Source organism: Aotus nancymaae, unplaced genomic scaffold (assembly GCF_030222135.1).
Source record: "Aotus nancymaae isolate 86718 unplaced genomic scaffold, 86718_ANA_hifiasm-v0.15.2.pri h1tg000033l, whole genome shotgun sequence".
Taxonomy (NCBI): domain Eukaryota; kingdom Metazoa; phylum Chordata; class Mammalia; order Primates; family Aotidae; genus Aotus; species Aotus nancymaae.
The window spans coordinates 60,074,468-60,091,297 of record NW_026988447.1 but is presented as its reverse complement, the minus strand read 5'-3'; the positions used below and the strand labels follow the sequence as shown (position 1 = coordinate 60,091,297).

The 16,830-nt window shown below is 35.8% G+C and overlaps 1 protein-coding gene and 1 non-coding gene across 8 annotated transcripts in view; one reads left to right on the top strand and one right to left on the bottom strand.

The window, feature by feature from the left end:
- The window catches only part of TET2 (tet methylcytosine dioxygenase 2), a 137,423-nt gene that overhangs the window by 12,568 nt on the left and 108,025 nt on the right, over positions 1-16,830 (top strand). The gene's annotated exons all lie outside the window — the stretch shown is intronic.
- Positions 3,288-3,355, bottom strand: LOC135277868 (small nucleolar RNA SNORD5). Its single transcript, XR_010345443.1, has one exon. It is a non-coding gene; the product is annotated as a small nucleolar RNA SNORD5 (small nucleolar RNA).

The following is a 16,830-nucleotide window of genomic DNA, read 5'->3' as shown; positions in this document are numbered from 1 at the left end:
TAGAAGCTTTCTCTCCTTCCAGTTACACATGGTCACATCAACATTTGACACGTGGGTACTGTGCACGTGGCAGCACTATTTACAAACACCATCCTAGGATTCCAGAGACTGATGTAACAGTGGAGAGAGTAAGCTTTGAGTGTCTGTGGGCGGAAGAATCAACACAGTTTAACTCACTGTCAGGGAGCCCTTGTCTGGCTCTGATGGGGTCATGAACCAAAGATCAAGGTGTTCAGGTCAGGATCTTCCCTAATGTACAGGTTTTCTACCAAAGCCTCAAAAGCTGTGCCTAGATACAAGATTAATCTTTTTATGCCCTGCAGCAAACGGAACTAGTCATGCCAAATGATTTTTGTGATTTGGGGAAACGTGAGCAGATGATGCTTTGGATCTGATTATAATTCACAGTGCATGCCCTTTAAGTCAGGTTTGCATACCTGCCTCCCAGCCTCACAAAATGCCTTTAAAAAATTACATCTTGATATTTGTGAGCATCTTAAAAAGCAAGAAAATTCATGATTAAATTCCCAAGCTAGACGATATGACCAGAAAACACTCAAGAAAACTCTTGGTTGATCATGCTCTTCAGTATCTTATTATAGTTACCTCTCCTTTTCCCCATCCTCTGTAAATTCTCTCAACCCTCCTTCATTTTTAATTTCATATCAAGACTTAGAGCTAAAACAGCCACAAAGCTTTAAGTCTCTACATTTAGAGAATGTTTCTCCTATCCCAGAATGATTTTTAGAGCTTTTCATTTATTTTTATCAATACAAAGCAAGTTGAAATTAAAAAAAAAAAAAGGCAGCAAGAATTTAAATGTCTAACCCTGTATATCTGGTATATGTGTACTGATGCTATTCATTAGCTGTAAGCACACTGGCCTGAATATTTAAAATATGAACAGAATTTGAGTTCTTTTTATATTGCATCTAAGGATCATTTGAGATGGATGTCATCATTGGGCATCCAAAATGGAAGTCTTCTTGACTAACAAAAAATTGTAATTAGATTATCAAAGATGAAATTTATAGTTAATTGAAAAGTTAGCTCATTTGACTGCCTCTTTCATAGAATTTGTTTTTGTAATTACACTACTTTTCTAAAAATGGGAAAAATAAGCGTGTTTCAAATGTGATACTATAAATGAAATTTTTTTTTAATAAAGGATCTTTTCCCAAGAGTTAACCAAGCACCAAATCTGTTTTTCTTTTTTTTCTTTTTTTTTTCTTTTTTTTGAGACGAGTTTCGTTCTGTTGCCCAAGCTGGAGTGCAGGGGCTCAATCTCAGCTCACTGCAACCTCTACCTCCCGGGTTCAAGCAATTCACTGCCTCAGCCTTCTGAGGAGCTGGGATTACAGACACCCACCACCACACCCATCTAATATTTGTATTTTTAGTAGAGACAGGGTTTCACTATTTTGGCCAGGCTAGTCTTGAACTCCTGACCTCGTGATCTACCTGCCTTGGCCGCCCAAAGTGCTGGGATTACAGGTGTTTTTCTTTAATATTTGGTATAAGAAAACTTTATATCTGGAATAACTTAAATATTATCTGACCAGATCTATTATTTACATACAGAAACTCAGGTTCTAGCCATTTAACATCTAAAGCTGTTCTTATTTAGAGGAAATTTTTACCAAAAAAGTGACTCATTCAGCCATCAATAAAATCTAAGGATAGATGTTTTTTCATTCTGTTGCAGAGCAAAAATACCTTCTGAATATGAAAAGATATTACTTCTTTAGTGTTTATCACTTATAATTCATTATTGTACATTTCTGATACATTGAATTAAGATATGGTGAGAGTAGGTTGTAGATTTTTAAAGGTTCTTACTTGCTTGCTTTTTATAGTGTTGGACTAGGAATGATGTATTTATCTCAATCACCCTGGGCCCAAATAGTAAAAGCTTGGGTGAAATTACTTATGAGTGTACTTTTCCTGCACAGAGCAGAGCCATGACTGAAAACTATTGAGCTTTGACAAAAATCATCTTATCTTATGTTAGAACATTAATACTTTCCCTCCTTCTCAGACCTTTGTTTCATAGTAAATCACATATGGATATAAGCTGCAAGTGCTCAGAATTTGATTAAGGCTACAAGTTAATGCATTTCTGCTAAAAAAGGGATTTAAACGTAACTTTTATTTGACTATACTGTAGTTTCACTTGAAGGGGCAAGCATGCAATAAACATTTGACTTATTCATTGCATAGGCTGTCTTCATAAAGATGAGAGTGAGTGACAGTTGTCTCTGTATTATAAGATATCAAAATGGTAAATTGAATGTGATGCATACCAAGGAACAATGTGGAAATTTTAGGCTGTTCATCTTTTTTTCAATTACTACTAAGTGTGTGTATGCGGTGTGTATGTGTTTTGAACTTTTCATATTTAAGCTAAATCCTCTTCGGTAGAAATCATCAATTAAACAGACTATAGTAACAGTGTCTATAAATATAGAATAAAAAAATACTGATGTCATGCATTTTCGCTAATATCTTGAAGGTGCACAAAATCTTCGGGGCCTTTTGTATAAACTACTTTTATGTGGTTCCTGAAGAAGACAGCTGAGGCACCAAACACACACAAAACAAACAGCTTGCTTGGTGATGTTGACATTCGTGCCAGTGTGTTCTCTCTTACATAGGAGTCCCAGGTTACCCTGATGCCTTCCCACATGGTCAAACACATGGAGCTTTCATGTTTACACACAGCTCCAGAATTCTGAAGACTACAATTGTTTAACTGTGGGATATAGGGAAAAGGAGTGGTGTCTGTCTCACTAACTGTTCTGTATCATGAATATTGATACGGAATAAGAAAGCTTTGGCCTTAGTAAAATCTGACTGGAGGAGAAACATGGTAGATGCCTAAGGAAGGCTCCCCTGGCCCACATTGTTTATTTTAAACTATCATTACCACCTGAAGGGAGCTTTTCACTTTAAGGGAACTTAAAATAGTAGCTTTTAACCCTGAGGAGCGAGCAAGTAAGCAAGTAAGCTCTTCAGTATTAAAGAGTGGAGGTGACAAGCCCTGAGGAGTGTTGCTCTCTTTCATAACCAAGCTGACTCAAACTCTCTTAGAAGCTAATAAAGTAACTTAACCATCTCTAAAAATGTTGCTGCATACCTTCATAGAAACAGAGAGTTGGAGTGAGAGCTGCATTTTCTTGTTTTTAAGATCGGGAGACTACAAATTTTTCAGTGAAGAATGAATTTTCTATCACAAATTATGAACATTTTTAAATTTCATTTTTATTTTTTCCTTTTTTTTTCTTTTTCTCTGTCAGAATTTTTAGTTCATGCCTGTATCATTCAGCAGTTGAACAGTTAAATTCATTGTCTGAAGAACATTTTAAAGATCTATTTCAAACTCTTTTTCCTATTTGTAATGAATTATTACTTTTTAATCTACCTTTTTTGAACTTTTCATCTTTTTCCCTGAATTATAGATTTAATTCTGTGTAAGTATATGTGTGTTTGAATATATTTTTATATTTTAGATCTAGATTTGTATGCTAGAGTTGTTTCTAACTACTTACAAGACATTGCCACCTGGATTCCCAGTAAATAATTAATCAAAAACATAGTTTATTTTCAAACATGGAATCGTGGATTGTTACCAGCTGAAAGGACTCTAGAGACTCACTAACCCTATTCCTTGCATTTACAGATGAGAAAACGTAGGCATGGGAAGGTAAAGTCAATTGCCTCAAATAGCATAACAAGCTATGTATATTTCTAATAATGGCTACTATTCATTAAGTTTCTATGTTGGGTTAAACACCATGGTAAGTGCTTTCCAGAGATTATCTAATCTTTACATCATCTATATTTTTGTTGGTGCTATTACTCTCCCCATTTTACTAAGGAAGAAACCAAGACATGGGGTTGAGTAACTTCTCTATAAATTTTCAATTGTCTTTGGCATCTCCCTATTTGCAAATCTCCATTGTCCCTTTGTTCCTAATAGATATAAGTCAACTGTTAAACAGTTGGATGCCATCAAGCAGTCTGGCATTTGGAGCTAGAAAGGTTCAATTGTGTGTGTGTGTGTGTGTGTGTGTGTGTGTGTGTGCATGCGCGTGCCAGTTGGCCAATTATTGAAGTATAATTGACAAGTAGACAGTTGACAAAACTGTACATATTTAAGGGATACAATGTGAAGTTTTAATATACATCACATTGTGAAGTGATTATCACAATCAAGCTGATTTATGTCTGTCACCTCTGTCATTTTTTGTGTTTATGGTGAGAACACTTAAGAGCTACTCGAATACAGTCAAGAATACCATACAGTGCTAACTGTAGTTGCCATGTTGTACATTAGATTTCCAGAATGTATTAAATATTCATCTTGCATAATGGAAACTGTGTACCCTTTGACCAACCTATTTCCTCTACTACCCAGACCATGGCAAACACCCTGTTACTCTCTGCTTTTATGAGTTTGACTTCTTTAGATTCCACATATAAGTGAGATCATGCAGTAGGAAGATTTAGTTTAGAATCCCAACTTTCCTTTTTATTAGCTGTATATGTCATATTCACGTTGCTATAGCATTTGTGAATCTGCTTCTCCACCTGTAAAGTGAGAACAGCTAATAATTCTTATTTCATGGATTATTGAGAGGATGAAATGAAGTATAATCATAAAGAAAGCATCCAGCATGTTACTTGGCAAAATTGTAGTGATTGAATGAATATTTGTTTATTCCTCAAGCATGTTTTGAGCATCTCTGTATCAGGAAAGAAGAGAGCCATCATCTTTACCCTTCTGGAGTATACAGGTTCATAGGAAATAATCAATACTCTGATGTATATATATATCATAGGAAATAATCAATACTCTGATATATATATATCAGAGTGTGTGTGTGTATGTATGTGTGTATATATATATATATATGTACACTCCAGAAGGGTAAAGATTATTGATGAATATCACAGTATTGAGATATATATATCTATATTATATTTTAGACAGAGTCTTACCCAGGCTGGAGTGCAGTGGCATAATCTCGGCTCACTGCAACCTCTGCCTCCCGGGTTCAACTTATTCTCCCACCTCAGCCTCCCAAGTAGCTGGGATTATAGGCGTGTGCCACCATGCCCAGCTAATTTTTGTATTTTTAGTAAAGACAGGGTTTCACCATGTTGGCCATAATAGTCTCGATCTCTTGACCTCATGATCCATCCGCCTCTGCCACTCTGATCTTCTTTTAAAGCATAATGGGATTATAGGACTCATAGACTGGTCAGTTAAGGAATTTCCCAGGATGTTTTCAGCCTCTGCTCAAAAGCTGTGATTTCCCAATTGCCTGAATGGTCCTAGGTGCTAGAGTTGGCATGGCTTTCTCAGTATTGGGACCAGACAGGGAGACTGTGCAAGTGTAACAGCACAGCCTCTGAAGATTGGCTCAAGGGAGAAGAGGTGAAGGATTATTTCCATCCTTTTTATTGTTCCAATCAGGATATAAATTATGAGCTCATAGTACCATCCTTTCACTATCATCCTTTATTGTATTTATTAGATACAATGAAACGATATGTTTTGTCCATAGAAATATTAAATGATAGCATGCATGATTTAAAAAGTACTAAGGACTGTAGATACTAGTTTTTCCCCTACTTCCTATCATATTTTTAGAAAAAGAAACAACACTTCGGCATACCTTGTTTAAAGATAAGATGATATTTGGCTGGGCGTGGTGGCTCACGCCTATGATCCCAGCACTTTGGGAGGCAGGCAGATCACCTGAGATCAGGAGTTTGAAACCAGCCTGGCCAACATAGTGAAACTGCATCTCTGCTAAAAAATACAAAAATTAGCTGGGCATGGTGGCAGGTGCCTATAATCCCAGCTACTCAGGAGGCTGAGGCATAAGAATGCTTGAACCTGGGTGGCGGGTGGCAGTGATCTGAGATCACGCCATTGCACTCCAGCCTGGGTGACAAAGGGAGACTCCATCTCAAAAAATAAATAAATAAATAAATAAATGAGATAGATGATAGTCTTGGTATGCTAATCAGGGGCTACTTGTGAGATTGGAAATTCCTTACGTGGCAGTGTCATGGAATTTTGGGCCCATGTGAAACATGTTTTTGACTGTTTTAACTTAAAATAGGTAACAGTTTAAAAATACATTATTTATGTGTCAGAAACTGTTTGCTTTCATTGAGATTGAAGTTTCTTGGAGAACTAGGATCACATCTTGTATGTCTGTTGAATTTCCCACAATAATTATTGTGCAACCAAATAAATAGCAGGTCCTCAATAACACTTACTATTTATTGCCATGTGTAAGTTGGGATGCCCTTGAGTACCTTTCTAAGTCTTCACTTAGGGAAATACAGAACACAAAATGAAATGTTCGATTGGTTGCTTAGTTTCCACAGTGACTTTTCAAAATACATAGGAGCATGGGAACAAAAAATAAAAGTCACTGTAACACCAAGCAGTATGACTGAACGTGTAGAAAAGGAAAAAGTGATCCTGTGACACCAAAACTTAGTTTGTTCTAAGGATGATACTTTAAGCATTAGGGAAAAATGGATTCGTTTTTGCTAAATTCTTTCAGTTCCTCAAAATTATTCCATGTTTTTGTTTCTTTCACATTTGGACTTAGGTTTTTCTGTAAGCATTCAATTTTTCTTAAAAATTTTAATTGTATTTTTTGGTTCTTGTTGATGAATGAAATACACTTTCTTCTTGAAGTCTGATTTTTCTGTTCTAATTTAGAGTTTCTTCTTCTTTTTCTCCTGGCTATATCCAGCATTGCTTCGGTCTCATGTCTTTGTCTGTATTTGATTATTATTTTTCTTTGTACTACTGTTTTTCTTTTTATAGGTAAAAAGGAAAAAACAGGGGTTTCTACAAATATTATGCTGAGTTCTTACATGTTCAAAATGCCTTACATTTTTCCTCGTAGTACATTAATAAATTACTGGGATTAGAACCGTTGAGTTCAAAGTAATTTTCTCTCAGAACTTGGGAAACATTGGTACGTTGTTACCTTTTATGTGGTATTGCTTATGAGATATCTGATGCCAATCCGATTCTTTTTTAGATAACTTTTTTACGTATTCAAACGTTTATTAGGCTATTTATCTCCTCAGTTCTGAAATTCCTCCAGATGTGGCTCTGTTAAAATGTATTCTCAGCACTTGATGATTCTGTACAATCTGGAAACAGGCACCTTTATTCAGCTTAAGGTACTTTTTTCCCATTGTACCTTTGATTATTTCTTCCATCTTTTTCTCCCCTTATCTTTATGGAATTCATGTTATGGTGCATTAGAACTTGCGAAGGATTTTTCTTATTTATTAAACTCCCTCATGTATTTTTCATCTGTTTTTCTCTGTATATTTTATTTTTCCAACTTTTGATATTTTTGTTAATTGAAATTTAATTTCCAAAAAGTCAGTCTTCTGTTCTCTGATTCATTTTAATGGTAGCCTATTTTGTGGCTCAAGTCCTATAAAATATATTAAATTTTGTGGAAAAATTAGGTAAACTAAGAAAATGAAATTTTACCTAACCATGTCTAAAAATACAACTAACTGTAAGAAAATTGTGTGTATGGCCGGACACAGTGGCTCATGCCTATAATCCCAGCACTTTGGGAAGCCAAGGCAGGTGGATCACGAGATCAGGAGTGTGAGACCAGCTTGGCCAACCCCTAAAAAATTTGTAAAAACACAAAAATTAGCTGGGTGTGGTGGCGAGTGCCTGTAATCCTAGCTACTCAGGAGGTTGAGGCAGGAGAATGGTTTGAACCCGGGAAGTGGAGGTTGTAGTGAGCCAAGATTGAGCCACTGCACTCCAGCCTGGGTGACAGGGTGACACTGTCTCAAAATAATAATAATAATAGTGCTAGAGATCATGACTGACTAATTTTCAGAACTTGGTGTGTATGGTTGTATCTTAAGTCCTCAGTATTCTCATATTATGCTTTAGAATTACAGTGCCCAGGCATAGTCAGTGACTGTGCTAATAGTCCTAGCAGTAGAGGTTCATCCTGTATACCTCCAATGTGAACTCTTTCTGGGCCCTTGGAGATACTTTGCTCGTCTTCATATCTTTTACCTATCTTGCTGTTTGATAACAGGTAATAGAAAAGGAGATAAAACTTAAATATTATTATTTTCCACTGCTTAGCAATCTTTAAAAATAAATGTGAAACCCATAAGGACATAATCTTTTACCCAGAGCCCTTGCTTAGCTTTAGGGAATGAAGGAGATACTAGAAACAACAGAGAGAAAAGAAATAACCAATCCTCCAACCCTTTCTGTTGACTCTAACTGTAAAATATATCCAGGATCTGACCACTTCACACCATTTCACCGCTTCCATCTCTGTTCAAACTGCCTTCATGTTCAAACTGCCTTCATGTGACACTTTGAAAAGTGCAATTTCCCTGTCGTGAGTTTCCCTGTTTCTAGCTTTGCTTCCCCTTCTTACCTCACCATGAATTCTTACCCAAACAAAAATTCAAGTGATCATTTAAAAATTAAGTCAGATCATGCCTCTCCTCTGCTTAAAACCATTAATGGGTCTCTATTTCACTCAGAATATAAGCCAAAGCCCTTTTCATGACCCACCAGTCCTCAGGTGAATTGACTGTTATTTATGTCTCTAATTCCATTTCTTGCCACTATTCTCCCTCATTCTATTCTTATTTCCTTGGCTTTCTTGCTGTCCTGGCAATAAGACAAGCATTCAAGCATAATTTTTCCTCTCAAGGATGGAGGAAAATTCCTTTCTTTTTTTGAGACAGAGTCTCGTTGTCACCCAAATGGAATTGCAGTGGCATGATCTCAGCTCATTGCAACCTCTGCCTCTTGGGTTCAAGCGATTCTCCTGCCTCAGCCTCCTGAGTAGCTGGAACTACAGGTGTGCACCACTATGCCTGGCTAATTTTTGTACTTTTAGTAGAGACGGGGTTTCACCATGTTGGTTAGGCTGGTCTTAAACTCCTGACCTCGTGATCTGTCCACCTCAGCTTCCCGAATGAGCCCACGTGAGCCACCATGCCTGGTCAAGTGTTACTTTTTCAGAGATAAATTCCCTAACCATTCTGTCTAACAGACTGTCACTCCTGACCTTGCCTTATTTTATTTTCTTTTTTTAAAAAATGTTATTATTTCCATAGGTTATTGGGGAACAGGTTGTGTTTGGTTACATGGGTAAGTTCTTTAGTAGTGATTTTTGAGATCTTGGTCACCCATCACCTCAGCAGTATATACTGTACCCTATTTGTAGTCTTTTATTCCTCACCCCCTTCTTATCCTTTCCCCCTAAGTCCCCAGAGTCCATTGTGTCATTCTTATTCTTTTGCATCCTCATAGCTTAGCTCCCACTTATGAGTGAGAACATATGATGTTTGGTTTCCCATTCCTGAGTTACTTCATTTAGAATAATAGTCTCAGTCTTATCCAGGTTGCTGCAAATGCCATTAATTCATTCCTTTTTATGGCTGCTTGTATTCCATCATATAAATATACCACAGTTTCTTTATCCACTCATTGATGAGCATTTGGTTGGTTCCACATTTTTGCAGTTGCAAATTGTGCTGCTATAAACATGTGTGTGCAGGTATCTTTTTCATATGACTTTTTTCCTCTGGGTAGATACCCAGTAGTGGGATTGCTGGACCAAATGGTAGTTCTGCCTTTAGTTCTTTACGGAATCTCCACACAGCCACAGTGGCTGTACTAGTTTGCATTCCCACCAGCAGTGTAGAAGTGTTCCCTTTTCACCATATCCATGCCAACATCTACTATTTTTTGATTATTTTTATTATGGCCATTCTTGCAAGAGTGAGGTGGTATCACATTGTGGTTTTGATTTGCATTTCCCTGATCATTAGTGTTATTGAGCGTTTTTCATATGTTTGTTGGCCATTTGTATATCTTCTTTTGAGAATTGTCTGTTCACGTCCTCAGCCCACTTTTTGATGAGATTGTTTGTTTTTGTCTTGCTAACTTGCTCCTTGTAGATTCTGGATATTAGTGCTTTGTTGGATGTGTAGATTGTGAAGATTTTCTCCCATTCTGTGGGGTGTCTGTTTACTCTGCTGACTGTTACTATTGTTGTGCAGAAAGCTCTTTTGTTTAATTAAGTTTCACCTATTTATCTTTGTTTTTGTTGCATTTGTTTTTGGGTTCTTGGTCATGAAATCTTTGCCGAAGCCAATGTCTAGAAGGATTTTTCCCATGTTATCTTCTAGAATTTTTATAGTTTCAGGTCCTAGATTTAAATTTTTCATCCATCTCGGGTTTATTTTTATATAAGGTGAGAGATGAGGATCCAGTTTCATTCTTCTACATGTGGCTTGCCAACTATCCCAGCACCATTTGTTGAGTAGGGTGTCCTTTCCCTACTAATTTATGTTTTTGTTTGCTTTGTCAAAGGTCAGTTGCCTGTAAGTATTTGAGTTTGTTTCTGGGTTCTCTATTCTGTTTCATTGGTCTATGTGTCTATTTTTATACCAGTACCATACTGTTTTGGTGACTATGGTCTTATAGTGTAGTTTAAAGTCACAATTTGTTCTTTTTACTTAGTTTTGCTTTGGCTATATGGGCTCTTTTTTGTTTCCATATGAATTTTAGAATTGTTTCGCCTAATTCTGTGAAGAATGAAGATGGTATTTTGATGGGAATTGCATGGTTTATCAACCCGTGACAAAGGGTTTCTGCTTTTCTTACAATTTTTTTTATTGTCTGCTCCCTCCAATAGATGTGAGTTCTATGAGCTCAGGGACATTGTTTGGGTCACTGACATACAGTCTCAGCATAACAAACAGTGGCTAGCACATGGTGGGCACTCAATAAATATTTGGTGAAAGTTCGAGTGAATGAAAATGGTTTCTAAAATGGCAACAACTGTAGTCCCAGCTCTGAGAGCTGAGGCAGGAAGATTGCCTGAGTCCCAAAATTTGGGACCATAGCACATTAAGGTTGTGCCTGTGAACAGCTACTGCACTCTAACCTGGTCAACACAGTGAGAACCCATCTCTTTAAAATGTGTCAGTGATATAATCTTATTTTTACTGCTTTTCTCTTTAAGGCTACCAGTGTTGTCTTTTCTCTGCTGATTTCCCCTCATTGGAAATTAAAGATAGATAAAATATCCATTGCTTATTTATGGGTGAATTTAGGCTTTCGAATCCATGAGGAATTGCTGAGATAATCTTCCAGGAACTTCTGGAGCCAAGGAAACATTCGTAGCTAAAATACCATATATATTGGCGACTATACTCTTTTATGATGCTAGTGTTTCAATTACATAGTGTGTTTAAAAGGCTACTGTGGCTACCTCAAAATATAAACATGATATGCAACACTATATATATAATACAATCAGTTTTAAACAACTGATTTATAAATAGACTTAGGGTGCTCAAGCCTCCTGCAAGATGAGCACTGCCTGTGTTCTTCCTTCCGCTTCCTTTATTTCAGTTGTATGTCTACCAACTTCCTTCTCCTTCTACACTAGGAGAAATTGCACTGTTTCCAATATCTTTAACATCTGCCATCATGATGAGAAAATATCTCTTCTGGATTTGAAATACCTTCTTCATTCATTTTTTTAAATGGCGGAAATAAATTCATAGTGTTTTGAGTGCAGTTTTCTTCCTGCTGTTATTGCTGGCTCAAAATCCAGCAGCATTTCAGTGTTATTTCTGAGCTCCATGATGGAAGTTCCATTTCTATTTTATTCAAAGTGTTATCCCAAGTGTCTAGCACAGTGCCTGGAACAGTGTCATCCCGAGTGTCTAGCACAGTGCCTATAACGTTTATTTAGTGGATATAGACCAATACTATTAAATAATTCTCATTCCAAAGATTTAGTGGCATGAAAAAATAATGATTAATGCTCTAATCCATGCTAAGTAAATGAAGTGCAAATTGTTAGAGTTGTTCTTTATTTTTCTTCCAAATATAGGGAACTTTCTGAAATTAAAGAAGCATTGAATAATGAGTTTTAATATATGTTATTGATCATAATAATATGTAATCATATAACCAAATAAGATAACACAAGCCAGTAGTTTTCTTATTCATCTTTTGTTCTTTAAAAAATGACAGGAAGATTAGAATTAGAGATAGAATTAGATGTCAAAACAGTCTTCTTCAAACCAGCAGTGTAACTTACTGAGACATCTTCTGCAATCCTTAAATTCTGTATTGGTGCTACCAAGGTGCAACTCTTGAGCTATAACTGCCTCTTGATAAAGGATGCTGGCTCCTGCTGCCAGTGTCATGTTTGCCCATTTACAGTGGAATATACAATACAGTACATGGGATGGTGAAGAAGGTGAAGCAGCAACTTTAAAGTAGCTGTGGATAAACCTACAGAAACAGACTATTCTCTTTCTTCCAGATTGCATTATTCATTTCCACATGCCTGGTCTTTATCTGCTTTGGAAATCCGTTTCCTAATCTTCCAAGACTTATCATCACCTTCATATGTCCATAGCATACATTTCTCAGATAGGTAAGATAGAATTAGTATACACTTGGTATAGCAAAAAGGCATGGTTGTCTTTAAATTATATCCTTGGTTTTTCATGTGATACTGGAGAGAAAGCTTACTATTTCTTCATCTATAAAATGCAGTATCTGGGCAAGGTAACATTTTGTGAAATTTCACTGAACTTCAAGCTCAGCAAAGTGTGTGTGTGTGTGTGTGTGTGCGCGTGTGTGCACGTGCATGTGCGTGAGCACATGTGTGTGTGTATGTCTATTTGCAGCACATCACAGACCTTAAATAAATACAGCTGATCCTTGAACAACTTGGAAGTTAAGAGCACCAACCCCCTGCACTGTCAAAAATCCACATGTAAGTTTTGACTCCCCAGAACTTAACTACTACTTAACTACTAATAGCCTGGGGCTGACTGGAAGCCTTGCTGATAACACACACAGTTGATTAACACATATTGTCTATTATATGCATTATGTACTATATTCTTACAGTAAACTGAGCTAGAGAAAAGAAACTATTAAAATCATAAGGTAAAGAAAATGTGTTTACTATGTATTAAATGGAAGTAGATCATCATAAAGATCTTCATCCTTTGTTGTCTTGGAAAGAGAGGGAAAAGGATGGGTTGGTCTTGCTGTTCCAGGGGAGGTAGAAGTGGAAGAAAATTCACATATAAGCAGACCCATTCAGTTCAAACCTGTATTGTTTAAGGTCAACTGTATTTGTTACATTGCATCTTGTAAGTGACCGTATTATTTTGTTTTTTCATGGAAAAAAATAGTGTTCCATTCAAATGCCTATATGTTTATCAGAAACATTTCAGAACTATGAAAGTTGAATTCAAGGTTTCTTGCAGATTGTGTGTATACTTTCTGTAATGTTTGTTACAGTATGAGAATACGAGTGGTCTTAAGACTTGAAACTGATTAATTAGCTGTTTACTCAAAAAGAAAATATTTCAGTGAGGAAAGAGTATTAATCAGAAGTGTTCTAGCAGATGACATAATTTTGGTAATGAAATTGATATGGGCAATTAACAGCTTTTTCCAAGTTGGCTATGCTGCTACTCTTATTATACAATGATACTGCTTTTCAGAGCAGAAAGCAAATTACTTTAGTCTTATTTTCATGAACCAAATTTTAAATATCCCTTTAGAGAATAGAAAATGTGAAAAATATCTGCTTCTCATACCTCTTAACAATATAAATTTTCCTCCTAAGGGGAAATTTATTCCTGCATGCCAATGGAAAGGATAAAAGTTTACCTATCCTTAGTTTCCAAGAGGAAAATGTGCATAAAATTTCCATTCACTGTGCCGTTTTACCAAAATGGTAAGTTCCTAGATTAATCTTTTAAGAAAAACTCTATCTTACTAAGAAACTGCAGATAATAATCAGTCATTTTAGTAAAGGAAATAAAGAAATTCTAGTTTTGAAAATGACATATTTGCTACAAGAATGCAGAGGTGATGGCATGAGGAAATTTAAAGGGATTTGTTTTCTCTAGTACTCAGCAAATGCAGGCCAAGAGTCTATTTATTCAAATATTTATTTCATGGTAAATTAAAACATTTATAAAATTAGGCTAATATTCTTAGAATTCCTGTTAACAACATGACATATAAACAAGATTATAATCTAACAGAGATTAATATTGGTTGAGAAAGATCTTGAGACTTCTTCAAGAGTTCAGTTTAATGAAATACTGACTTAGGTAGATATCTGTGAGGAAATATATAATATTTTACCCATGCATGCAAAAATAGTGTATATATTTCTTAATAGTATGTAGCAATGACTTCAAAGAACCATAGCTGTCCCTATCAACATATATATTGATGAAACAATTATAAACATGAACTTAATATGCTAATTATATTTCTACACAGTGCCTCAGTTTGTTCTATAACTATACTGTACATATACAAATAAAATTTTAGATGTATCAGAGAAAGTTAGAAAAGACCAAATACATGCATGAATTTGATAAGCCTATCCCTTATTTAATAGGTCTTAAAAGATACTTTATCACTACATTCTTCTAAAGAATGTATTTGTACATTGCAAAACAACCCTTTTTGAGAAGTAGACTATGATCACAGATTTTCTTTCCACTGGTATTTCCTAAGATATATTTGGAATAGAAAACCTGATATTTTTATGGGATTACATATGGTTAAAAAGTAAAAAACAAAACAGTCTTTAAAAAAAAATACTGAGACTTTGGTTTTCAGCCTGGCATGTAAGGAGCTTAGAAGCCACCACTCCATCCTAGCAAAAAAGTAAAAAGCTGAATAAATTAGAAAATTAACCTCTCTTCTTAGAGCCATCAGAAAAATGAGATTATAGGGCAAACCAGTGCATGAAATATTAAAGCAGCAGACAGGTAGATATAAAGAATCACAACTTAGTGGGGCAAAAACCTACAAGGAAAATTTTTGTGGGAACCAGTGCCAGGTAGGAAAACTTGAACTGTAATTGAAAAATTGCTGGAGGTTCAGTGTGGGCAAGTCTACGAGTTAAAATCTCCAGGAGGACTCAGTTATGAAAGGGCCTGTGCTTTTGTGAGTTTTACCTCCAGGAGTCTTCACAGTGAATACTGGAGAAAATTCCCCAAGGGGAGAAGAAAAGGAACCATCTTGAAATATGTCAGAGCATTTTGTTGGACTCAAGGCCTGCCCTCAAATGAAACTATTTTACCAGCGTCTAAACTTTTGGGATTTTATAAGAGCCTAACCTCTCAAGGGGAAAGGAAATACCCAAGTTCAGCACCCTTTTAGCTTTCCACATAGGCAGAGGAAAATATATAACTTTAGACAACTCAAACCATCCTGTCCACCTTAGGGAATGCAAGGGAACTGAGAACACTGGTGAAGTTGATAGTTCAGGGGGACAGTTTCACCAAGAGTGAGACCAAATCATAAGGCTACAGAGTGCTTCCCTTTCCCACACAATTTACCATCATATTACTAAAAGCCTATTTATAGCAGTTTCTTTTACCGAGTATATCACAATCTGTCATTCAACGGAAAAGTTGTAAGGCATGCTAAAAGTCAGGAAATGCAGTTTAAGATACTGAACAAGCGTCAGAAGCAGAGTCAAATATGGCAGTGATATTGGAATTATCAGAACAGAAACTTATTTAAAACTATGGTTAATATGTTGAAGGTTAAAAAAAATGACATATAAGAACAGATGAATAATATAAATATAGAGATGGCAATTTTAGGAAAGAACCAAAGAGAAATGCCAAATATCAAACATAGTATACAGAAATGATTAAAAATGCCTTTGATAAGCTCATAAGTAGATTGAACATAGCTGAGGAAAAAAGTCTCTGAAGTTAAGAATATGATAATAGGAACTTCAAAACTAAAATGCAAAGAGAAAAAAGACTGGGAAAAAATAGAAGAGAATATTCAAGAACTGCAGGAGAACTACAAAAGGTATAATGTACATGTAATGAGCATACTAGAAAAAGAAAAGAATAGAGGCAATATTTGAAGCAATAATGTAGGAAAATCTCCCCCAATTAATGTCAGACACCAAACTACTTCTCCAGAAAGCTCAGGGAACACCAAGCAGGATTAGTGCCCCAAAACTACACACGTGCATATTATATTCAAACTTCAAAAAATCAAAGATAAAGAAAAATATTGAAAGAATCCAGGAGGAAAAAAATACCTATAGAGAAGCAAAAATGAGAATTTTATCTTACATATCCTTATAAACCATGCAAATAAGAGAGGAAAGTGAGACATTTAAGATGTTGAAAGAAAAATCCAACAGCGTGCAATTCTGTACCTTGCAAAATTGTCCTTCAGAAGTGAAGAAGAAATAAAGACTGTCTTAAAGAAACAAAAATTTCAGAAATTTGTTGCCAGTGGACCACCCTTACAAAAAATGTTTAAAGTTCTTCAGAGAAAGATAAAATGATATAGGTTAGAAATTCATATCCACATAAGGAAAATAAAATTAGGGATATAGTAGAATTTCCCCAACTTGATAAAGAAAATACACAAAAAACCTGTAGTTAACATCATACTTAATTTTTTGAAACTCAAAGTTTTCCTGCTAAGATCCAGAACAAGGCAAAGGTGTCCCCTCTTGACACATGTTTCCTACTAGAAGTGCTAGCTAGCACAGTAAGACAAGGGAAGAAGATGAAAACCATACAGATTCAGGAGGAGAAAGTCAAACTGTCTGTTCACAGATGACAAGTGTTTATATAGAACATCCAAAGGATCAGAAAAAATAACAAAAAAAAGCAAAAAAAAAAAAAAAAAAAACTGGAACTAATAAGTGATTATTGTAAGGTTGCAGAATACAA